This window comes from Emydura macquarii, unplaced genomic scaffold (genome assembly GCF_026122565.2).
Source record: "Emydura macquarii macquarii isolate MOO-44397 ecotype Brisbane River unplaced genomic scaffold, CSIRO-AGI_Emac_v2 contig_3692, whole genome shotgun sequence".
In the NCBI taxonomy this organism is placed as follows: domain Eukaryota; kingdom Metazoa; phylum Chordata; order Testudines; family Chelidae; genus Emydura; species Emydura macquarii.
In genome coordinates, this window is record NW_027133829.1 from 5,130,459 (window position 1) to 5,156,191 (window position 25,733).

The window sequence follows — 25,733 nt, forward strand, 5'->3', positions numbered from 1 at the left end:
AACACAATGTAAAAAGTTCCAGAGGGGTAGCCGTGTTTGTCTGTATACAGCAAAAACAACCAGAGTTCTGTAACACTTTAAAGACTAACAAATTTAATTTCTGCAGGCATAAGCTTTCGTGGGCTGTAACCCACTTCATCAGATGTAAAGAGTAGAAATCAGATTGGGGGTATATATATACATACCAGGATATCAAAAAGTTTGTCAGCAGGCTCCTTCAGTTTCTCCGCCTGTAGGACCAGGTTTGAGGCATGCATGAATAGCTCTTGGTAAGCTTGGTAAGCCCTAAAGTCATCATGCAGGACAGTGGTGGCTGGCTCCACTGCAGCCTCATATGGTGAGGACGACAACGATACTGGCAAGGGTGGAGGGGTTAGCTCTTCCTCCCTAGCTGGGGTGGCCCCCTACAATGGAGGCCTCTGCCTCTTGGTCTGACACGCACTCCAAGTCAGGTGCTGGGCAAGTGACTGCCGAGGATAGTCTCTCCGAAGCCCCAGAGATTGACAATTCATGTGACACCAGGGCAGGGGAAACCCCCACAGGTTCCAAAACTGCCATGGTATGGTATGAGCCACTGCCTTTGCATCCAAGTGCCCACAGGTGGCCCCATGGGAAGCCTGTAGCTGTAGAGGTAGATGTCTGTCCCCTGGGCAGTGACTCCCTCTCAGGGACCACGACAGTGCTGATCCCGCTTGCACTTCCCCACTGCGTCAGGAATGGTGGCATCCCAGCACCACTCTTCGGAACCTGGGTGCCACGTGTCCAGCAACTGGCTTTTGTCTTTCAACTTCCTGTACCGGTTAGATGGGGATCAGTGCCAGGATTCTGGAGAGCTGTGTTGGTGTTCCGGAGACTGGTGTCACAACTCTGAGAACTGGTGCCCTCAGTCTGGAGACGGACATCTTGAGCCTGACCATTGATGATGCAGCTCAGGGGACCAGTGCTGGGGATCCAGCAACTGCTGGCGGGGCAACGATGACCTGCACATGGCTAAGGACTGACATCTTGATGTCAGGGATAACTACAGGGGCCTTATCGATGGCCCTACAGTTGATGGTACCGATACCAGGTCCCAGTGTGGGGGCCTCTCTTCCCAAGGTGCCAAGGGCATGGAAATTGTCAGGCAGTCCTTAACTACTTTGAGGCATTCCAAGTGGTTGGTACCATAAGATGCCTGGGGCCCTTGCTGCTCCCAGGAACAGTAACTGTTCTGGAGCTGGGCTTGGGACCCAAAGGGAGAAGGCTGTTGCCAATCCAAGGCCCAGCAGAGATGAGCGGCCCGGCACAGGTCTCACCGGGTCTCCTGTGTTCCTTTTGTCCCTCGGGATCGGTGACCACCACCTTTTGGCATGCGTCTTTTTGGGTTTCTTCTTTGGCATTGGGGATTGTGACCGGTGCTGGGAGGAACTCAGGAGCTGAGTCCATTAGAAGTGCTCTCAGTCTAATGTCCTGTTCTCTTTCAGTGTAAGGTCTGAACCCTTTACAGATTCTGCATTTGTCTCACACGTGAGCATCTCCCAGGCGCTTTTGGCAGCTCTGGTGAAGGTCATTCACTGGCACAGACTTCTTCCATGAAGAATATGGCTTGAAGTCTGGGGACCAGGGCATGCCCTGTCCCTGGACTGTGCCATCAAATCTACAGTACGGTAAGTAAACTACCACTAACAAATTAACTAACTTTAACTATATATACTACTAAGAAGAAAACCACTGGGTTGGAAGAGCTTGCTGAAACAAGAGAAGGTTCCAGCACTGTCATGGGCAGTAAGAAGGAAGGCTGGTGGCACCCTATATACCAGAGCATACACACGCAACCCCACAGGGCACTAGAGGCAACCCTATGGCTATCACTGAGGGAGACATCCAGCACCAGTGCATGTGGCGCGCACGCACGCACGCACCCCTCCCCCCCAATGTGGAATGGACATGACCAAGCACTTGAACTAAGGAAATCTAAATGCATGACCATTCCTTACAATGCTCAAAGCTATTAAAACACTCCATACATATAACTTTCTCCTATAGTTTTAAATCAGAACATACCCCTCTGATAAGTTCCTATTCATATAATTGTCGTGGCACATGAAGGGGGACTATCTATACTATGCCACAATTTTAGTCCCTTTTATTATGTAATTTTGATTTAGTTCAGAATACACTCTGGTTTTACTCTGTTTTAAACAGACCTCCATTTTGTTTGATCTATAATCATTCAACTGTAAACCATAAAGGTATCTATATTTAATAACTCATAACTATCATATCATAACTGAATCCTTTTCTGAGCATGGTGTGGAAATGCTCATCTTAACTTTTGACACGTACTCCAAAACTAGAGCCCACTCCAGCTCCTACTGAAGTAAAAGCTTCCACTGATTTAAATGGAAGCAAGAAGCAAGTGCCATGTTCCTAAAACCCCACAGAATGAACAGTAAGAATAAAGAAAAAAATCTTAGCAGAAGAGGTAAACAGAGATTAGATTAACTGAATACTGATTGTATGGGGAAAACAATAATTCAGACACAAAAATTCAACTCACATGAAAACAAAAATGTTTGAAGTAGAAGAGATCCAAAATATGCTTCAAACAACTTTCTGCTGCATCCTGCCCCAACTGCTCTGTCAAATACACAGCAGCAACAGCACAAAGCATCTTTATGGCAGGAATAAAAGGCTCTTTAAATGCTCCTTTCATTTTTTTATTGAATGAACCCACTCTTACACAAAGTTCATGCCACAATGTCTCGAGCTTCAGCATTGCCAGATCATGGACTTGTCACAGTCCGCTAATTCTGGTAAATTACATACAAAGCAATCTGAAGTATGTATGTAATTTACAATTTAATTAATTCATCCAATATAGAATAAAGTGGTTGATTAACAAGAAACCAGCATTTTATGGTACTTAGCTGTCAGTAAAAATGTTTACAATGCTCTTCTGATTAATTTTTTTTCAAAAGAACAAGAGCTTCACCACTACTAACTGAAAACAGTTTTCAGTTTCAGAGCCACTTTCTTGCCCGGAGAAACTAAGGAATTTACTAAGATACAAAGCCAGAGACTCCTCCCAACTACAGTACAGTTGCCATAGAATTAACAAATCTATACCAACTATGCTTCTCTTTATATGGAAGCATATGGTAACAGACATCCCATTGCTTTAAAAAAAAAATGAAAAAATTATAAAGCTGCAGTTTAAACTGATCTCATGTAGGATGGCAATTCTGAAGAAACCTCGCCCTAGAGATGACCTTTATGATTTTTCAAGCTATCCAAAGTATACACAAAAGAGCAAGGGTTGGAGCTCTCAGGAGCCTTCTTTCAGGAAAAGAACCCACTACTACAAGATTCAGAGAATGCAAATTCATTTGCCAGCTTGGCAAGTAGATAATGGTACCAAGCATTCATGTGATCTTCAGGATTGTCCAGCTAAAAGCACACCAGGAGACTGGGAAATTCCCTACCTAAAAATGTGAGCTTTTGCTCATAACCTCCATCAACTCTTAGGAGCAGAGTGTTTTCCTCCACATTTAAACCTTTAATTTAGGCAGATAGGGCCTCAGAAGAAAACTGGGAAAGGACTGACAAGAAGATTCAGCAGAAATTGGTCCGTTTCTAAGTTGAGCCTTTGCGGGTTTCACATATCCTTCATTGCAATGAAAAGTCCATCTTGTCTGCAAAATTTTGTAGTGCCTTTAACAGGAACATAAACATGTAACCAATAACTAAAATAAATACTGCAGTCCTTTTATAGGTTAATATTTACCAGTAAAGCGTCATACAGTATTTGTATTTATCAGATAAAATTTGCATAATAAATCAAACTGTACTTTATTTTCAGAATTGTCGGATAGGAATTTATAAAAACAGAACACACAAAACAGGACAACAAAAAGGCAAACACTTCTGATGAAAACTCCCCAGATACATATCATTCCAAAGCAAACAATTTATGTTTAAAGCAAAGAACTGTTCTTTATTTCTCAAACACCACCCACTCTTCTAAATAAACAAGTGATCCAATGTTGCGTAAGGATTTTAATTGTTTCCATAACTCTTATTACCTGCCAAAAAAGTACTTACCATGAGATATTCACTATAGCAGGCTCAAAAATATATGCACGTTTACAACAAAGTAATTCTGTATCTGTGAATAAGCTTGAAAATAAGGACTAACTTTGCATAGATAGTTCACTTTGTGACTTAAAAATAAAGATTTATTCTCTGTACTATTTACTGTTACTAACCTAGCCATTTTTAACCTTACTGTAGTGCTCCATAATCTTAAAAACATTTTGGTCCAAATTCAGCCACCAAAAGCTAGAAAATTTAGCCACCAAAAGCTAGAAGCAAGGACACCACGCAGTGAGAAAAAAATTGGCCTTGCTTAGGTAGACAAAAACCGTAGTGGCAGTATTACTAACAAGGATAGCTAAAACTGAATCTGTGTGCCTCTGACTAAGTTTCTTGCTGAGAAGTTGCTTTGCTGATAAATAAAGATGATGAGTTCTTTGCTGTTGCTAAGGAAACAGTCAGCCCTTTAGGGGTTATTATGAGTTGTTTCATTTTAAGTTATTTATGATAGTTTAGTCAGAGTATGCGCTTTGGAGAAGTTTTGGATTTCTGCGAGTAAAGAGACACTGACACCTCTCCCCAGTAGCGTAGAAGAAGGCTGCCCATCTGAGACCTGCTGCTGTCACTCGATACCACCTCAGACTTTAGAAGCATCCCCAGAATATAGTTACCCAGACTATTGCGAGGTTTTGATGTGTCCTTTAGACTCAATAAAAGGATTTTTGGGTGAAAGCACTCTTGTGTACCAATCATTTATCAGATGGAAGAACTGTGTTCCCATTGATTTATATCCTGACACTGCCTGGAAAACAAAGCTTGATTACCATAGCTTTGGGTTCAGATCACCCTGGGTAACAATACCATCACTACTTTGCATCTACACTAGATATTCTAATGTAGATGCAAGTTTAACCATGAAAAATGTTTTTTTTTGCCAGTACAGCTTATTTCTTTTGGGAAACCAGAATAAGTTATACCGGCAAGCCTTTTCTAGTGTAGATGAAGCTTAAAACATCCCTCTGCTGGAAGATGAATATAAACAATTTTATAGAGAGTGAGAAAAGTGTTATTGGGAGTTACCAGGTGGAAAATAGCAAAATATTGTCTTTACAATAAAAATCAGTGGAAAAATCTGATATGAACACTAAATCAGCATGTCACAGATTCTCACACCTTCAGTGTTTGGAAGCTGCTCTTGACTCCCCTTTTTGATTTGTGATCTGTTGAGGGAGGGTTGACAAGCCTTTGATTTGGCATGCAATGTTGTTGATAATGTGCAGTTTTTCGATCTCATGATAATATTAAAATCTCCCGACTGCTCTCTTAAGTACAGATCATTCCTGACTTTAAACTTGTTTGACTATCATCTGAATATAGTAGCATCATCCTATTGCTATTACTACTTCAAAGCTACAAAGGTAGGGGCATGATTTTCAAAACTGACTATTAATTTTGGGTGCCCAATTCAAGAAACCCTAAAGCCACCTTATTTAAAAAATGTGTTGAGTGCCCACCCTCTGCAAGTCAAACCCCTTTAAGATTTTTCCAATTGGGGATCCAAAAGTTACTAGGTATTCTGAAAACCTTGGCTAGAGTTTTTGCACTCCAGTTTTTATTTAACAACATAGGTTCTTGGAGCTCAGGAGAGATGTTTGTATGTTGTATTTCAATCCAAATAAATATATAATTTCAGTAATCTTGGATTATTATTGCTGAAAAGGTCTATGTTGTTTTCAAAGTCTAAAAACTTGCTTTTCACAGCTGCAAAGGAAATGACAAGAGAAGAAAAAACACACAGTCGGTATATATCAGCAATTAATTCCATCCACAACCGCCCAGCTGTTTGCACATGGAAGAATCAGCCTGTTTCCTTTAGGGACTTTTGCCACTGAAAACTGATATTGCACTTTCAGAGACACAAGCTGTTTGTAACATGTTAGGAATGTGCACTAGATCACACAAAGTTGAAGAAATGAAATCCAGATCTGACTCTCTTTGCAACTTGCCAACATATTGCATATCTACATTAAGATAAAGTTATCCCAGTCCTCTCCTCCACTCTTCCAGATAAGAATGGAAAACTGCCAGCAAAGTCAGATTAAGTGTCTAGAATGGACACTATTGTGATTTACTGGCAAAGAGAAGGTGCAACATTTTCAGGAATCCACATGTCCATGGCATGTTAAATTCAGCCAAGATATTAGTATTTTATATATCACTGCCAAACTGGTAGATTCCAGGACATCTCATTACACAATGTAAGTTTAGGTGGGGCCCAGTACTTTTACCATGGAAGTGCAGGTTCTCTCTGGTTAGCAAGCACAGCCACTTTATGCACAGTAACCAATAGTTTGTCCCACTGGAACAAATTCACTATGCTCTAAATGTAGTGTACCTTAACATAGGTTCTTAAAGCTCAGGAGAGGTGCATGCTACACCACTACTCATGAGAAGAAGGCCTAGAACAAATGGTTGGCAATAAGGAAAGATTTCATTTTCACAATTTCAAGGGACAACGTCAAGCAGTAAGAAGTAATTGTCAAAACGCACTCTCCGTTTGAAAAAAGTGTCCTTTAATTTTAAAAGATCAATAAATGTGTTTTAATAGATTCATAGTTAGGTAAATTACAGCGGCGTTTGAGAACGTGTTTTATAGAAGTGAGACAGGGAATAACCTAAAAACAAGGTAACAAGTAGTTTCAAGTGACCTTAGGACTCACCTTGAGGAAAGTACTTAATACAGTAATCAGTCCAGCCAAATACAAATGACAAAGATGTTCATTGTTAGAAATTTTATAGCCTGTATTATTGTGTTGGTGCCAGAGGAAACAAAGAAAGTTACATAAAAAAATGCACTTGTCCTTTAATTAATACAATTTATTCTATATTAAAATAGTACCTTTTTATATGGAGTTTTTGTACAATTCAGACATGTGCTTCCAGAAGACTGACATTGTCTCTGAAATACTCACAGTGGAGGGCTAACAACTTGGGAAACGTCAAGATCATTTACAAACTTTAAACTGTTTACAGTCTCCCATGGAATCTAATCAATCTCCATCACTGACTGGGGGTAGAGTGGGAGAGAGAAAGAGTATGAATTGTTTAAATCACCTTCCCTTCTTATTGCCTTAAAGCCAAATCAGACAAAAAGTAGTGGGTGAATAAGAACATTTAATCTATCTTTAAATTATTCAATACCTGTAATCACAAATGATCTCACTATATTACAGTAGGAGTGGCACCACAATTAATAGGTAGCAACATCCATCGTATGCACTCTTCCCACCTCCACTGTTATAATTTGCTTATAACCTTCTTAGGTAAATTCCTTTGGAGATTTTTTTCTATGTTTTTGAGAGTCCCGCCAGAGAAATTTTTTGGGAAGGTTAAAACTCATGGCCATTTTTTAGTTTCGCGTAGGTTAAAAACAAATTTTAAGAACTTTGTTTTCCATATGTTCCATGTGCATAACTTAGCAGCAGTGGTACTAATTGCATTCAGACTGGTTTGACAGGTCACAATGAAATCCAAAGCACAAGCCAGGTCTGAAAGAAATTGGGTAACTAGTTCTGATCACTGGAAGTTTTGTGATGCAAACACATGCTAGACTGATCAAACACACCAAAAAGCAAAGTCAGAAGTAGCTATACAAAACACTGAAGACACTCTGAAGTTCTTACACATTATCAAAAGTAACAATATCCCAGACTTCCAAAAAGGCTTAAACAAAATTTTAAATTCCTGTAATAACTTTCAAGATGGTGGCGTTTCCTTAGGTGTGAGTTCTTTATTTCTCAACCTCAATCTTGCATTAATGCATTTTTTTTCAAATAGCGTGCAGTACAATATGAAATGTAGATATATGACAAAAATAAAAATGTGGTACAGTATAAACATGTCATTGCAAGAGTAAAAACCTGCAAAGAACTGGCAAAAATACATAATTCAGTGGAACCATCAAAAGATGTGTCTTATTGAGTAATCACATAATATTATCACCCATTGTTTTCCTCCCCCTGCCTGCTTTAGTGTGAAATTCTTCCCCATGCTGAGATCTCCTCAAAGGCCTATGCACCACTTATGTCTATTTTAGGATTGAAGTGGTAACTAGGCCCTGGACAGTCTCTGCACAGGAAAGAATTTCACCCTTTATGTCCACCACCCACTTATTGCATCATGCCTGAGTTTAAATTAGAAGTCAAGACCTGTAGTATATATTTCTGTGAAACACTTTGCACACTTTTGAGTGCTCAGAAATAAGAAGTTTGGAATGGCCAAACAGCTGATGATACCACAAGTGAGTTACGTACTTTATGCCAAAAAAGTGCCAATATGAATAAGTAACACATCCACTATGTATACTAGAGTGAATCAACATCACTGAAATGTGTTAGCTGTTGGATAGTGCGCAGCAATACTAACGTTATATAATAGTTAAGGACACAGAGTGAGTAACTATACAGCATCCAACTGAAATGGCAAGAGGATTTAAGTGGGCAGCTTGCATTACTTGTTTTGCATCAGGCAAAGAATTCATGAGACCACTTAATTCCTGAAACGCAGGGGAACTCAAATTAGCGTGTGTATCTCTCACTCTCACTCTCTCACTCTCTCACACACACACACACACACACACACACACACACACACACACACACACTTTCAGTGTTTTTATAATACAAAAACACTAGTCAGAAATGTGCAAGATACTGGCAGAAAAGATATGAAAAAAACAGGCCACTGTGCACACAGTGTGTGTCAAATTACTAAAGGAAGAAAAATGATAGTGGTGACTCTAAAGCTAAGAATCTTAAATTTCTTATTGTTCATACAGCACTACACACACACACACACACACCTCACAGATTTTAATGTCAGAAGGGAACAGTATGATCATCTAGTCTGACTTCCGGGATAACACAGGCCACAGAACCCATCCAAATTTCTCTATCAAGATGATGCAAAACAGTGTCTGATAAAGACATTAGTCAAGGAAACCTTTGGTTCCTTTAAGGACTGAAAGGATAAGAGTGTGGCTACGGCTACACTGATGGCAGCAAAGTTGCCACCGTCAGATCGATTGCTCTGGATCTATTGAGCGGTCAGTGAAGACCCGCTCAGTCGATCCAGAAATCGACTTACTAAAACCATCTTCGCAAGTGGCATAGCGCTGCATAGACGGGAACACGGTTCCCGTCAGTACAGTGCAGTGAAGACGGTGCGCGGAAGAGGAGCCCAGAAGTCGATGGGAGTTACACAAGTTTTTTGCGTAGCTTGCGTAACTCCCATCGACTGCTGCCGAATCCCGGAGGTAAGTGTAGACAGGGTATCAATGTAAGTACAACATGCTATGAGAAGCATAATGTCTCCATGCCTAGGCATGTGAACTAAGATGAAAACAGGCTTTTAAAAGAAGACCAAGTGCAACAGCTAACAACACAATAAATATCTATGTAAGTGGAGGAACAAATTTGATTGGCATGTTTCTAAGATAGTATTAATAACAGAGCTAAGTAAAAGTATGAATTCAAAGGATGATACTGTAGCTCTAGATTAATACTGTTCAGGGTTGGTGGAACTGAGCTTAACTGTTATTTATGACCAGAAGAAAAATCAATTTGATTAGAAAAACATGTTTGCAGGTCAGAGTAAAGTACCCTAAAAATAAAGAGGTGTGGGAGGCTAAATAGTCCTAAAAGAGTTTTTGCAAAACAGCTATAATTTTTTGTAAATGCTTGCAACTAATTTACAGCTTAGAGATTTCTTAAGGTTCTCTTATCCCTATATCGCAACAAAAATAAAAGGTATGAAAAAAAAGGATAAAGAAAGATGCTTACACAGTTCAACCACACGTCTGGATCTCAATAAGATATTTAAAAAACTCTACATTTTACACTCCTATGGTATGTAAAGAAATAAAAGAATCTTGTTTAAATTACTGTGGCTAGTCCATATGATAAACATAGTTTCAGTCAATGTCTGAACTTTATTTTGATGTGCATGTCAACATTTTTAAGCACAACTACTTCTAACTGATTACATCATAGCTAGGTCATTTTGGTTCTAGCGAATGATTCAAGGAAAATACTTAATCAGACCCCATATTTATGAATATATGAATGTGCAAGATGTTCTGAATTCTTTGGCATGCTTTCTAATCTACAAATATTTCACTTCAAAGTAGCAAATTCTATAGTTACAAGTGTTCATATCTCGACCTTCATGCATTAGGAGAAAGCGCTAAGTTGATCCAGAGTGTGACTCCACTGAAGCCTAGTGGAGGATTTTGGTCAAACATATCTTTTGCCAATGAAAAACTGACACCTTAGGACAGTCCTTCTCTTCTGTAGCCTTTCCTCACTGTTATAAATACTTTGTACGTTGTTGGTATATCCAGCTTCACATACAATTACTGAAATACCAGTTCTGGCTGTTTAGTGAGGTAATTAACTTAAAAAAACCTCATAGCAAATATCCTTATTGATCTTTTGAAGAAAGATACGTAAATAAAAGTACACGGAATTGGATATAAGGCCAGCCCTTACTTTCATCAGCTGTTCTTTTCTTCATTGCTGAAATCTTGTGTTTCACATAAACACACATTTTATCTTCCTTTATTCCATAATAATAATCTCAACAAGTGGGGAAAAACAAATTACAACCTCCTTACCCAAATGTTTTATTTAACCCATAGTCTTAAAGCAATATATAAAATGTATTAAGTAGCCACCTTGCAAAGACCCTCTAAACTATAGCCACATGGAGAATGTTAAATTCAATTTACTTTTGGATTAAACTTTGTTGAGGATTTTTATATTGGGAAGAGAAAAAAAATGCATAAACCATGAGTGTTTGTCATACTAAAGCTGACCAAGTAGGATATGGTGAATTCCTAGTTAAAATTTCCTGCATCAAAGCTATAGCAATGCTGAAGGCGCCTTCAGTCCTACATCCATGTCAGTTTGGCACTTATGGAGGAATTGATGCCGGGTATGGGGTGAATTTGGGTGAGATAAATATACCCATATAGCATACTACAATTCATTTAATGCAACTATTTCTTATAGTCTACTTCAATTACAGACATTCCATCTTAATTAAATGCAAGATTGTTTATGGAACACAGCCTGTAATTGAGGCTACATTGACTACATTCAACACAAAGTATATCACCTAAAGATTAAGAGAATAAACCTGATATTGTCGTATGAATTTTACAATTTAATTTTAAAAACGAGAGAGAGAGAGACACCCAGCTAACTATAGGACATCACTATAATACGTACTCTCAGTGAACATATGGCAGCACAATGGCACACTAACTGCTCCCAAATAGCCATTATAGAATTGCATACTTATGTGATAAACCTCCCCAAGTAGTAAATGATTAGAGCTGTTGTGCCCCAGGCAACACCACTATGGTCTACAGTAGGAAGTCTCAAACATTGTCATAGGATGGACTACCTCTTGGAGAGAGTGTCTAGAAGACTATTTTTTACTTCCTAAAAATCATTTCCCTGCCATAAGCAACAGTAACTACATCAACCACTTAAATACTCTCAATATTTTTCTATCTATTTTTTAAATGTGATTTAGCAGCTAGATTCAAGGAAGGAAACAAAGCCACATAACCAGCAAGCTGTCTACTGACAAGTGTTTTGTGAACCACAGTTGGGGAACTGCTGGTCTACAGAGTTAAACAATCCACTTTTAGAAGAAGGAGTCCTTAACTATAGTCTTTCAAATATCTTCCCCCCTCCCCCCGCCCCCTCCCAAGAGACCAATGGCTCCTTCAGAGCAATCATCAGCCACCTGCCGAATGTGGTGCACTCCTGAAGTCCCTATATGTGCACTCTAATGAGTTTGTATTTGCTTCTAAATATACATTTTAAATTACATGGCTCCTAGGGCACATAGACACATTATGGTACAGAAAGCAAATGCTACAGAGGTCCAATTTGACCCTCAATTACAAGCCAACAAGTAAAATGGAAACTCTGCATACATGGAAGGATGACAGGGAGGAGAACAAAAACAGGTTTTAAAACATTGAACTACTCTTTCAGAGAAATTTTGTAGTTGAGTCTCTCTTTGCATTATAAGCCCCCAAAAGATATTAAAAGTACTATAATAAAATAATAGCAAGGGGCTGAAAAACTAGGAAAAAGAACTAGGGAATTCAGGATTAAGCATGCAATTATAATATCACCTCAGAGAGCAGATATTGTAACTGATCTTTTTCTATATCGGGGGACCCGAGAACCGATCATTTTGTTTAGCATCTCAAACTACTATACTGGCTACAGTCAAATCAACAAAAGCTGAGAAACAGAGCTTCAATACTTATTCTGAAATTCTACTATTTCTATCAGTTTAAGACAAATGCAGTATTATTTTAACAGTTGTTGTACATGTATTTAAAAAGAAGTGATCAATTCAAAGAGATCCCAACATAGGACATCATTTTAAACCATTAAAAGCTACTGGAAAACATACTCTGGGTTCTAAGTGTCAATCCACAACTCTATTGCAGAGAATTTTTAAACCATCACCATGAATTTATAGCCTTCATTTATGTAAAGCCTTATAGAGCTCTGCTCCTACAGAGTCAGCAAGTTAAAAGGTAGTGATGAACAACAAAATTTGCATAGGTATCAACTTCCTCAAAGTTTCTCAACTTTCTCAAAGTGTTGCCAGCTGCTATTTTCATCTAACGCTAAACCAGTGATGTGAAATATTTTGTACATACACATTTTAAAAATTGTGAAAGAACCAAGATCAATGGAACACACAAAATAGACTTAAATACAAAAACATTTATAACAAAGTATCTGAAAATCAGTTTCTCTTACTTGGCCAAGCCTGGAGGGATCCATGCTCTCTCTGAAAAAACTGGTAGTGTCACTAACACCTTCAGCATAATATAGAATGCTAATCCTTGCTCTAATGTAGTGAAGTCATTAATAGGTGCAAGAGAAACACAGAAACTTATGTTTTTAAATTCCTTTAAAATGTATTTATTTTTGTAATTTTAATGTTTGTACATACTGCAAATGGAATTGGGACCTCAAAACAGTCTATTTTATTTATTTTTTAAACACTTATCACCACAGCAGTGAAACACTTGTTTACAGAGTCAAAGAAAGAACGTTAAATTCAATAAAAGGACAACCAAACGAAATACTAAAATGTTACACCAAATAAATGTGTCTTGCATTGCACCCTGAAGACTGTTAAGACTCCAGGTCCCGCGAGCCACCGAAGGGAACAATTCAAAAAGCAGCATCCCATATTCAAAGTCAAGTTGTTGCTGTGGCAAGCTTTAGCCGAACACCCAAATGCAAGACTATATTTCATCATTGTGATGTGATACAAGGAATATGTGATAATTGGACCACGAGAGGAGAAATTCATCTGTTAATGAACTAGGATTGTGGTCCATCCCAGAGCAAAATGTCTTGCATTTGCTGTTCAGGTTGGTAGCGGACAAGTTTATTTCCGGGTAGCCCCACTGATGGAAGATCTGGAGGAGGATGTCCTTTCTGATTGACTTCTCCTGGTGATTTATAAAATTCCTGCTGAGGGAATCTGCAGTGGTGTTCCTCACTCCTGGAAGATAGAAATCTCTCAGAGAAACATTGTTTCTTAGGCATAGGCTCCACAGGTGGATAACCTCCCCACACAGTTGATCTTGCACAGTTGATCTGTGGAGATAAAACATGGCAACGGTGTTGTCTGAAAGGACTTGCACAGCCCAGTTCTTGATTGGAGACAAATAGCTCACAGGTCTGACTAATTGCATGGAGTTCAAGCACATTTATGTGCAGTGGAACATCCTGGGGTGACCACAGAGTTTGCACACAGTCAGCGGAGGTAGGCACCCCAGCCTTTGGCAGATACATCTGTAACCAGAGTCATAGTTTGGCTCTGAAGATAGAAAAGGGACTCCTTTGCACGTTGCGAGGGTTCAGCCACCAGTCCAGGGGCTAAAGCACTCAAGCACTCATACACAAAACAGCATGTCCAGAAGATCCTGCTCAGATAATAGACCAAACTGGAGTCAGGCCTATAGATAAGGCCTATAGATAGCAAAGGTGAAGATAGTTTGGCGTGTGGAATTATGTTCCTGCACAAGGCCATGCGGTTCCATAGCCGTATACAGGAACACACTGTTATCATTGGGTTGGACTTGAGGCCTTTGGATAGAGTGAATACAAACTGAAACCTGTCCAACAGAAAATAAGCCATTGTGGTTATGGTGTCAAGGTTTGCTCCTATGAGTGTTATATTCTGCGTCAGCTGTAACTTTGTTTTGTCTAAATTCATTTTCAGGCCCAGGTCAGAGAACAGATGTCTGATAATGAGAATACTGCTGTAGAATTCTTAGATTCCAAGGCTAGACGGGATCGTTATCATCATCTAGTCTGATCTTCTGTATAGCACGAGCCATAGAACTTCCCCAAAATAATTGTTAGAGCAGATCTTTTAAAACATCCAAGCTCAATTTAGAAGTTGTCAATGATGGAGAATTCACCATGACCTTTGCTGAGTTTTTCCAATAGTTTATTATTCTCACTGTTACAAATTTATCCCTTATTTCCAGTGTAAATTTGTCCAGCTTCAACTTCTAGCCACTGGACTTCTCTCTGCTAGACTGAAGAGCCTATCATTAAATATTTGTTCTCCATGTAGGTAATCAATTTATCCCTTAATCTTCTTTTTGTTAAACTAAACAGATCAAGCTCCTTGAGTCTATCATTTGTAAGTTGTGTTTTTAATCCTTTAATCTTTCTTGTGGATCTTCTCTGAACCCCATCCACTTTATCAACAAACATCCTTTTTTAATTGTTGACACCACAATTGGCCCGAGTATTCCAGCAGCAGTCATACTAGTGAGAAATACAGAGGTAAAATAAGGTTTTATTTCTACTCCTACTCAAGATTCCCCTGCTTATGCATCTAAGCATTGCATTAGTCTTTTTGGCCACAGCATCACCCTGGGAGTTCATTTCCAGTGATTAGTCACCGCAACCCTCAAATCTAAAACCACTAAAAACTACCTAAACTAGATGCACATAGCTTTTCAGAAAATGCTGGTCAACTGAAGCGAACAGCTACGGGAAGTTTGGATTCTCACCATGACTGGCAAGAGGAAGGTGGTGGAGATGCCCATTTTATGGCTTTGGCTCAAGGCACTGGGATCGCAGGGATGCATGTACCACCTAGCGATATTGCTGCCAGAAGTCTCTTGCTCAAATGCACTCTGCACACATACACCTGCAGTAGAACATATATGTGCACAATCACTTGAAAGAGTGGGAATAGACTTGATTAAGCACTCAACAGTCAGCAATGTGTGTAGCTGCACTGCTGTGAACACTGAAGTGTAAACAAGGGGAAGCTGAGGTTTACACCAACTGAGCTAATCAGAGTTTACTTCAATACAGCGGGAGTCAACGTCAATGGAGCTGATAAGTACAAACCCCTGCACGTTCTTTTCTACGTCGAGGGTCAGCACTGATGCAGCAGTAACAACTGTTGGCCACTAATTGAGGAATTGAGGCTATTCCAGAATGTAGACAATGCATAAGTGATCATACTCACATTTACTCAGTGTTTCTAAAATATGTAATAGATTAGTGTCTTTTTTCCTTTAAAAAACAGTTACGTCAGTCTGAAGATCATATGTTGCAACACCACCAGATCCTCTGTATCACCCCAAACATGAATGATATATTAATATACTCCAAAAAGTGAATAAACACACCACTGGAATACTAAAACAAAAGCTAGAGAAAGAGTTTGTAAACCAACGCTGCAGAAAACCAAAAATTGTGAGACATAAGCTGTGACCATCTACTGAACAATGCTTACAAAAATGACATTTTAGGCTGATATGCCAAGTTGTTTAACTAAAACAAATATTTAAGCTAATTCCACTTTTAGTAAAGTTAAAAACAAACTTTTCTCCACATACAACTATTGGTCAGTAGTAAACACACATCCTCATTTTATGAAAATTGCATAACTGTTTCTGATAAACCTGTTATGACAAAAGGAAACACAAAAAACTGTATGTTGGTTAAGCTACCTTTCTAAGTATCAACATTTACTAAGGAGACCATCACTAGTGGATACAAGTCAATGGGTGTGGACAAAAAAACAACAGTTTAGGAACACAGGCTGATTAACTGCCTGTTTAGTGGAAAAAGTTTGAAGGCTTATGACTATACTTTGGAAAAAAGTCATTTTTAAGCAATTATTTTTCATTCCCCACAGTCTGTCAACTGTAAGAATAAATAAACCAGACTGGATTATAGGTTGAGAAAACAATCCCCACCTCAATGTCATAGAACTGTGCTGTTGCATATTAAAAGCTACAGTTTCTTTTCTGCTGACACAGATTTGTTGTTTTGTAAGTAATCAAACATAACATAATTGCTTCTCAGACAGTAAAACCAACTATGCAATTTTTAAATCAAAATAAAGTGTGATAATATTCGTGGGTCCATTTTCCAAACTTAGAGAATTAGGATATTAGCTAAACATGATACACATTTAAAATTTAATATTTTCTCCAAAAGGCAAAATTAAACAAACAATCTAAATAGGTTTGTAGCTATCAGCTGTGTTAACAAAATAATGTGCTCCAGCCTAGAGCTCTGAACCAGTATTTTCTACATAAATTGCATTGTCATTTAGAAATGGTTGGAAACTTAATATCCAGTATATAAACAAGCAACTGCTGCAACTAAGTTATCCTCTATATTTTCTTCTTGAGAATTTCTCTTCATGATTTCACAATTATATCAGTAAGAGCACACACAATCTGTTACACTAACCTTGAATAAATTGCTAGGATTTAACTGAAAAAGCATCAACAACTTTCTGTTCGATGAAAATCCAGAACTTTTCCCCACTATAGCAAGCACAGCTCACATCTGCATAATTCCAACTTGAAACAACAGCCTAGTTTTTCTGGGCCCCAAGTGCAATGAGGAACTTTACATTAATGTTATCCTCCTCCTTTTGCCTAGCATGAAATTGCTTTATCTCATAGACCAGGAATCTGACAGTGAACGTGATATGGAAGTTTATCTACTGCCAGAAAACTGCTTCCATGATAGGGTTTTTGGAAAGAGGAGGGGGAAACACTCTTCAACACTCTCCAGATGCTAGAAAGAAGAGTAATATCAATGTTTGATTAATTTAAAGCCATGAGATGTGCCTCCAAAAGGTAAGGGGGAAATATCAGAACATCCTTATAGTTTAGTACAACATAACCTAGACACAATTTATCATCTATATTATATTCCAGACATGAAACAGCTAATGGAGGATTCCAGGATAACACATTTTGAACATTTCATCTTAGCAGTCTCCTCCTTCTCCCCTCCTGCTTTCTCACCAGGGATACATCTTGTTTTTGAACAGAGGGTTTTGGCTATAATGAGGAACAAGCGGGCGTTGGCCATATTAACGGAATACCATATTGAGTTCTCAAACCTAGGCCTGTCTGGCACTCCATGAAGGTAGGACAATTGTCATCTCAATCTGTGCTAGAGAAGTCCCACCCTGTCTTGTAGTAGGAGTTTGGAATCAGGCTGGGAATCCTGAACTGGTGGGTTCTTTAAAAAGTGACCTATCCTACCCCTAAAGGGGCTCCTTTAACTGGTGGTAAAAATACTAAAGAGAAATACTAATACTACTACTCTTCTGAAGCTTTTCTATGTGTTCTTGTCTAATTAAAGGCTTCCTCCTCACATTGCTACACAAAATTGCGGTATTGAGGGTACAAAATATATTTTCCAATTTTTCACATGCCTAAAAAAGTAAAATCAGTTACACATTAGTCACTGTTGTATTAAAAAAGTGAGGGCATTTCTTATTTATTGCACCTAATGGAGAAATGTTGAAATTCATTTTTAACTTATTAAATGGGACCAAACCTTATACTGCTTTTGGCTTTTGTGTCTATGATGTATATGAAAATCTTATTTTTGCACAATATACACCCCAAATTATATTTCAGATGTGTCTGCAAATCAGTGTTTAACGACTGTTTACCCTTACATCTGGGCAGAGCTCCAATCCTTTGACATAGATTGTTGTAGTAAATAGTACAGTTCAACACATTAGCACAATCAGCACAGAAAACTGGGTGGATGGAGGAGAGAAAATAATTTCCACATATACCACAGGATACAACTGTGAGCATTCTAGTAAATATGGGCTAAGTTGCAGAATAATTTCTTCAGATGAACAGGAAACTAATAAGTGAAAATACTAGTCTCTCTCTTTCCACAGAAGATCTCACTACCAATACAGTTTGTCCTTACAGCATAACAACAATTCCATCTTTTCAAAGTACAATGAAGAAACTGTATGAACCCAGGGTGTAACTACCGTGAGAAAAGAATTTTCTGTAATTGCATTTTAGAAGTAACAATCCAGAATGAAAGAGTTATACTCTATCCTCTTGACCAACAGATAGCAGTACAAACAATTTTTGTCTCTCTGAATCCATCTTCCTGCTTACCACCTAAGTTCCTGGAATGAATCTTTTATAGCATCAACATATTAAAACAATTCCTCCTTTCTTTTAAAGGGCCAATTCATTATCAGATTAACACTACACAGTCTCCCACACTGCCAGTTTTACTGGTGGAAAAAATTCCCAATCAACTACTGTGAAGAACATGGGAGATTTCTGCAACATTATCTAGATCTGTAGCTCTCTTGTGCTATCTACATTAAAGAACAATTGTATCTGAAAATTTTGCAAAGTCTGTTCCTATGTGCTTCAACAATCACACATCCCTAAGGAGGTCAACTGAAAATCAAAGTGCTCATAAAGTTGGCGCTCTGGAACAGGTTGTGTTCAAATTACTGGGAATTCTGGGGAAGCAGGCCCTAGTAAGAGGGCCTAGGCAGTTGGACCATGGAGTGTCAGCTCTCATGAGAAAGAAAGTCTGCACCCTGGGTGTGTGTATAAAAACCCTAAACTAGAGGCTGTGCCTGGACTCTGCAAAGATGTAAAGCACAGGGTCCAGTGTGTTGGGATCCCAACAGAGCAGCCTGGTGTGTGTCCAGAAGGGGGATCTCTACTAGGGCTATGACAACCATCTTTGGAAGTAGGACATGCCCACTATCTTAATGACAATGCCACCACAACTGCTTTTGTGTTATGATCTTCAGGGGTGGTGAAAAATACTAAAAACCAAAAACCTCAAACTCATGAGTACACCAATCTATTAGTAGATAAAATATTCAGCCTAGATGAACTATCTGGCATTGATGAACTGTGAAAATACTTAAGCAATTGTTCTCACCAACTCCATTTTGATCTTTTCTTTACAAGACCTCCACGTAGCGATTTTAAATAGATAATTGGAAGCATCATTTATTAAGCTCCAACAGCATGCTTGATTATATACCAGGTACATTATGAGAATCACCACTCTGAAAGTTTGTGATCTAATAAAAGTAATTACTGTGACCTAACTGGGATAATAAACTAGAGTAGTCTCAGGAGACTTTTGGAAAAAGAACTACTGACACTGCTTCAAAGGTAGTTTAAGGCTATTGAATTCTCCTTTCTATGGACTGTGGAAAAAAATCAGGGAAGTATGTATGTAGGAAAGATGAATTGCAGTTTGTGGGGTATGGAATCTTTAATGAATTCTGTTGAATAGGGTTGAGAAACTACAGACAATACTCTGTTTAGTCCCAATTCTTGCCAATTTGTTCTGAAATTAGATAGTAAAACTGGACAACACAGGCCCAAGTGATCTTCCATGTTATCACCCTGCTTTGCAGTTTGTCTACTGTTCCAAACAGGCCAGAACAAAAGGTTGACTATCTGCCCTCCCACCACCTTTGAAATTAGAGGACATATTCTGGATTGGGTTTATTGAATGAACTGGAGAAATCCTCTGGCTTTTTTTTTTTGGGGGGGTGGGGGACGGGGGGATGCATTGTCAGTTTTGCCTCCCAGGTGAACTCTGCTCTTATTAGAGGATGTTAGGCTTTCTTCAGGCATTATGCTCACTGAAGACTAGGCATCAACTGCATTTTATGTTCCAGGATCCTCCGGTCCATGCCTTCAGAGAGCCTTAGTGAGTTTAGATTCCAGACTTCCTTTTGTTACATCTCCTCAGATGTTGAAATGTCATTTACTTCCTGTGAGGCATTGAATGAATACCCTGAAAAGTCTATGAGCCAGTAGATTTACAGAAAATAAATATTAGAAAAAAAAAATCAAAATGAGATGGCACAAATTCTCATGTAGTTCTTAGACTCCCTAACCTAGTTTACCAAAATAAATGAGAGACCTTATCTATCTTTTAGCACCACAGCACACTAGAAGTTCCCCATTAGTATCATATGACCTGCTTTGTGTCTACCTCTGGCTCTCCAAAGCAACAAGTATTCCCTACCCTAACTTCACTAATGTCAAGTTTAAACTCCTCGTATGAACCTACTAGCTGTGGAGTTGTAGATAGTATTCTCTTTGGGAGTACTAATGTTTGCCCATCTATTTTGTTTTAAAAAGTAGATTCATCTCTTCCTGTTCCATTACAATACCTGCAGAACAGTTCTCATTTTATTTGACACTGTACTGAACACAGATTCCCTACATTAATAAGTTGGAAGCCCATCTCATGTAAGTTTCAGGCAAGTTCGACAGAGCTCTTGAATGTCAAATATGTATAATTCAGCTTTCCTTATACTGTAATGGTAACCTCTTTTCCCATAAGGTTGCTATTAGTCTTTCCCCTTAAAAGGTTAGAAAATATTCTTATCCTGCTTTTCATTTACAGCCCCAAAGATACAATAACCACATATTCTTTATATTTCCAATTTATCAGTAATTTTAAGCAATATAAAGTATGAAGTCTCACAGGCATAAAAAAGCAGAGTCATTCTACAATATAGTTTTGTTGAAGAAACAGCCTCTACTCTATAGAAAAGAGAAACTGACACATTTTCTGACTACATACCAGGGAGAAAGTCACAGTGAATTCTTTGCCTTGACTATGGATAACATCTCTGCAGCAGATAGAAAAGAATAATGGTTCTTCAGCTATATTATGCAAAAAAGTATTTATCAATCATGAAGGAGAAAGGAAAAGATGTAGGTGTTATTCTTTCAGACTTTTCTGCTGGACAATGTTTTTTTTAAATGGCTGGAAAAGGGAAAAGCTTGGAGTTTGGAGCCAGCCACAGGTTACTTATCAATGTTTCAATTGCAGGGTGAGTAGGAAAGGCCATGCCTGGTCTTCCTCTGTGATATGGGAAATCAGTTTTGAAATCTTTTTGAGGGACTGGCAGGGGAGGAAGAAGTGTCAGGAAAAGAATCAGGATTTTGCACAGTTAAGGAAGGACTCCTGGGGCAAAAAGTTTCTGGAGCAATACCTTTCCGCCAGCCATGGAAAATTCAGATGAAGAGGTTGGGGCTCACTTGTTTCTTTCTTTTCAATGATGTAATAATTCCTTTGTATGACCTCCAGCCAGCTTATTTTACCAGGAATCTGGGCAAGAGATAATTTCCACAATGAACTGAGGGAGTGAGTGCTGGGAATCAGAAGCCCTTAAGGTGTAAGGAAAAGCACTTGCATTTCAGACAACCTCTGGCATCTGAAGGCCTTAATTTATTACGAAAGATGGAGAAGACAGTAGGAATGACTTCAAAACAGAGTCAATGGGATATACTTTTATTGCTTCCAGAAGTGGGAAGGTATGTTATTGATGGTGGGTCTGACTCTTTCCCCACCTCTGGGGAAGAGTTTCTCCTCTGACTTCTCCAAGTCTACGCAAGAGACTTACAAGGGAGGCTTTGCATAACCTCTAGTCTCGGCGAAGACACCCACCAAGAGATCAGGAGTCTGGGCACTTTCCATACCTATCAGCTCCAAAAGAATTTCTGCCTTTTCTTGTTGATTTCCTATATATTGTAGAAACTATTCCAGAGAGAGAAACACCTTCTGATGAGGGAAAACAAAATCACAAAAGAGGAACAAAGTAGTAATGCTGTTACTCTCTACAGTATAGCAACAACTGAAATCTAAGAGCTGGAAATCAGGAGAACAGGGAAATTAGGCAGATGTCAAATCCCATTTAGCAATAGTATAGAAGCTTGTTAATCATAGAGACTAACCTCAAGATTACTGAATAATAAAGAGAAATAGTGGGGGATTGGAGTTTCTCAGCCACCCACACCCCACATATAAAAAAAAACTTTGGTTTGATGTCACTTTAGCAGCCAAGAAACATACATCCTAAAACATAACTAATCTGAATATCCATCTCACTTCAGATATACCAGATCTACTACAGTTGAAGGCTGGTCACCAAAGTAAATCACATGGAAACCAATTACTCATGCTAGACAAAATTACTTGTATGTAAACACGGTTCTTTTACATAAATACGTGATGCTGTTGTTGTGGGATTTGCATCAACAATCTGTATGGCTGAAAGATAGATACTTAATCAAAACTATTACATATAGCATGAAGTTCTCAAAAATCATGCCTCTTGTTATTACTAAGTCACGATTTCAGGTATTCTTAGTGAAGGGAGGTGTACGGAGTTTTTTTGTTTTTTTTTTTAAAAAGAGCTTTCATCACTATTTGATATCATTAAAAAGTACCCATAGCCATCCAAGAACACTTTTTAATAATTCAAATTATGAGTTTTACAATCTCTTCATAGACTGACATGGTACTCCTCTGTGAGGCAAAGTTTGGAAAGGACAATTAAGTTATTTGCACAAGATTTGCTTTGTATGCACAGAAGCATATGATAAGCTGTCCAGAAGTGCTTACGTTCTAAATTAAAGATAACATAGTAAGTGAAGGCAAGAAAGAACTCGGGATGGGGAGGACAAATTACAGCAAATTAAAATATTGTTTTGTTGCATGCGTTTCTTTTGGTTTAAGAAGATGAATAAAGTCAGGCACCAGAGCACTAAGACTCAGATTAGCAAAAGAATGGTAACTAAAAGCAGAGAGTTTGGGGAGAAGAGGGAATTTTGAGGAGCACAAAGACACTTGGTACACCAAAAGTTCACGGTCCAGGTGGCTGAGTAACAAAGCAGGAAAGAGTAGGGGGGCCAAGAGTATGGCTGTATTCAGGCCTTATAGCAAGATATATTCTAAAGTACAGCAGACTTTTGTTTGCAGCAACACCTTGTAAGAGCAAGCACAGCTTATGAGCAACATTTCCCCTGGGAACACTTTCCCTAATGTGAATTGTTGACACTCCCCATAACAGCAACAGCCGCTTAGGAGCAACATAGCAAAAGGGCACCGATACATTGCTACTAATGAGCGTCTATTGTAGCTGGTTTACCAGCACATTAGGCATCAGGATATGACAGATAATGAAGTGTTTTGGCTTATTTCATCTAGGGTATCTAAAATCAGAAATACCTTAATTGGAAGCAAAGTTTTATGGAAAGGAAGGGAAGTGTCACGATCCATTACACTGCTAGAGCATTTGCTGCCTATCAGCCTGAAGATGAAAACCCATGACATACCATCTCCCTAGATGTATCCCAAGGACAACTTTCCAAGAGGCAGTAAATTATCAGGCTGTGAGAAGAGAAAGGTATGAATGATAACATAACAGCCACCTTGTATTTAAAGCACAGGCATCTGCTCAGGAAGACTCCTGAAGACTCTCTTGGAAAATAATGTAAGATGAATACAATGGATAAATGAATACAATGTGAAGCAATGTAAACTACAGTAATTATTTCAGTTTAGCAAAGTGACACACCTTGGTCAAAACACCTGCTAAGTATTTTTTGGCACTTAAGCTCTGTGACTCTCATAACCCATCTATAAAAATGGGATAATACTTTCCTATTTAAGTGTGGTGGTGTGAAGTTTAAGTATTGTTTATAAAGCACTGCGAGATCCTAAAATATAAAAGGTTCCATACAAGTATTATATGGTATGTTTAGATCATCTAGTCTATCCTCAGACAACACAAGATTGCTTCCTACCATAGTATTTTATCATATAAAAAGAGAATGAGTGTTCGAGAGGCAAAAACATAAAACATTCCACATTATTAAAACTGCTAAGTAGCAATTTTGCAGGTGTTTAAAATATATCTCCATAACTTTTAGCCAATACTGTCAAGATCATCATTGTATTAAACTGCCTCCAAGGACACACTGCTATAGAATTTAAAACATTTAATTACCTGGGTGTTTTTCACAATTCTCCTTGCTCTGTTAAGGTATTTAACCTGTAAAGTGAAACAAAAGATTATTGTCTCCTGGAAGGGTTTTTGTATTGCTGAAAATGTGTTGTGTTACTTTTCAGCATACATTATATTTACTCCTAAACTTGTATTTAAAAACAGCAAGACTACAAAAATAATTCATGAACTCTTCTTCAAAATATTTACATAAAAACTCACTAAAATTTGAAAAGATGTATGTAGATTATTTAGAAGAATGAACAATACATTATACAGCACCAGTCATGGAAAAGGGAACTCTTTGAAAGTTTGAAAAAGTTGATAAATATCCAGTCAGCAATCTGTTAGCACTTGAATCCAGACATTTTGTCAAATTCATACAATTCTGAATGCAAACTTCAATAAAATTATCAGATACTTAAAATTGTCACCATCATTTTAAGTATGATCCATACGTCTCTTTCGGCACAACAAAATAGTTATATTTCAGAAGCAGGCCCGCTGCCTCTGAGGTGTAGCTGAGTGAGGAGACCATGATTTGGGGAGCAAGAGAAAGAAGAGCAACATTTTCCTTGAAGTTTGGCCTCTTCATAAGTGTTAGTGTTCAAAGACTATAAAGAAACTTCTGTCTCTCTTCAACCAGTCCTTTAAAGCAGCTGGGCTGCTATTAAGTTTCCCTTCCCTCCATTTAACCTTTTCATGTGAAAGTGAAATGCCTAAATAAAAATGTATGAAAAGTGCAAAAAAATCTTTATTCTCGCCAGCATGAACTATTTTCTACATTGAAACTCTCTCTTCTCCTCTATACAATACCCAGGGGGGCAAAAAACCAAAGAGTATTTCTACCATTTTCCCAATAAATCAAAACCATTCTTCACATTCTGATAACATGCCATATATAATAAATTACAATGGGAGGAGAGGGAATACAGACAAAAACAAACCAAAAATGTCACAACACTGGCAGAGCAAACCCCATGTTTGGGTTTTTGTTTTGTTTTGTTTTGTTAAATCTACATGATTCATAATATTAATGTTCTTGCTAGTTTGAATCTATGAATTAAGAGTTTACTCATTATGAAACCATTACGCTCTGTTTGTACAAAGCAATTCAGGCATATACACATTAATCACAGGATTTTTATGAATAAGGCTGTAACAACCTATTCCAGCCATCACCAGTTTTTCCTTGTTACTGTTTCACAAATTGGCTAGGGTACTCCCAGAATATTATTTTTTAAATCTCTATAATGGTGTGCTACACGCATTTCTTGGGTCAATCTTTCAGCTATTCGACAGCCCCTTCACCACGATTACTATTTCTTGATCAGCCCAATGTTCTCTAATAATTGTAGTTGTATTAAGAGTTGGGCTTCTAGGAAAGAAACATTTAAAAATATATAAACAAAATATGTACACAAAGTCAAGTAAGTCTTACT

At 38.3% G+C, this 25,733-nt stretch overlaps 1 protein-coding gene across 12 annotated transcripts in view; it reads right to left on the minus strand.

Annotated features, from left to right (window-relative positions):
- Nucleotides 1-25,733, minus strand: part of ADD3 (adducin 3) — a 174,901-nt gene that overhangs the window by 60,663 nt on the left and 88,505 nt on the right. For 10 of the 12 annotated variants that reach the window (XM_067537212.1, XM_067537209.1, XM_067537216.1 and 7 more), the window contains one exon: nucleotides 24,295-24,339. The exons of the other annotated variants lie outside the window; for them this stretch is intronic. The gene's annotated coding sequence lies outside the window, so the exon portion shown is untranslated. The remainder of the gene's footprint in view (nucleotides 1-24,294; nucleotides 24,340-25,733) is intronic. 12 annotated transcript variants of the gene reach the window in all.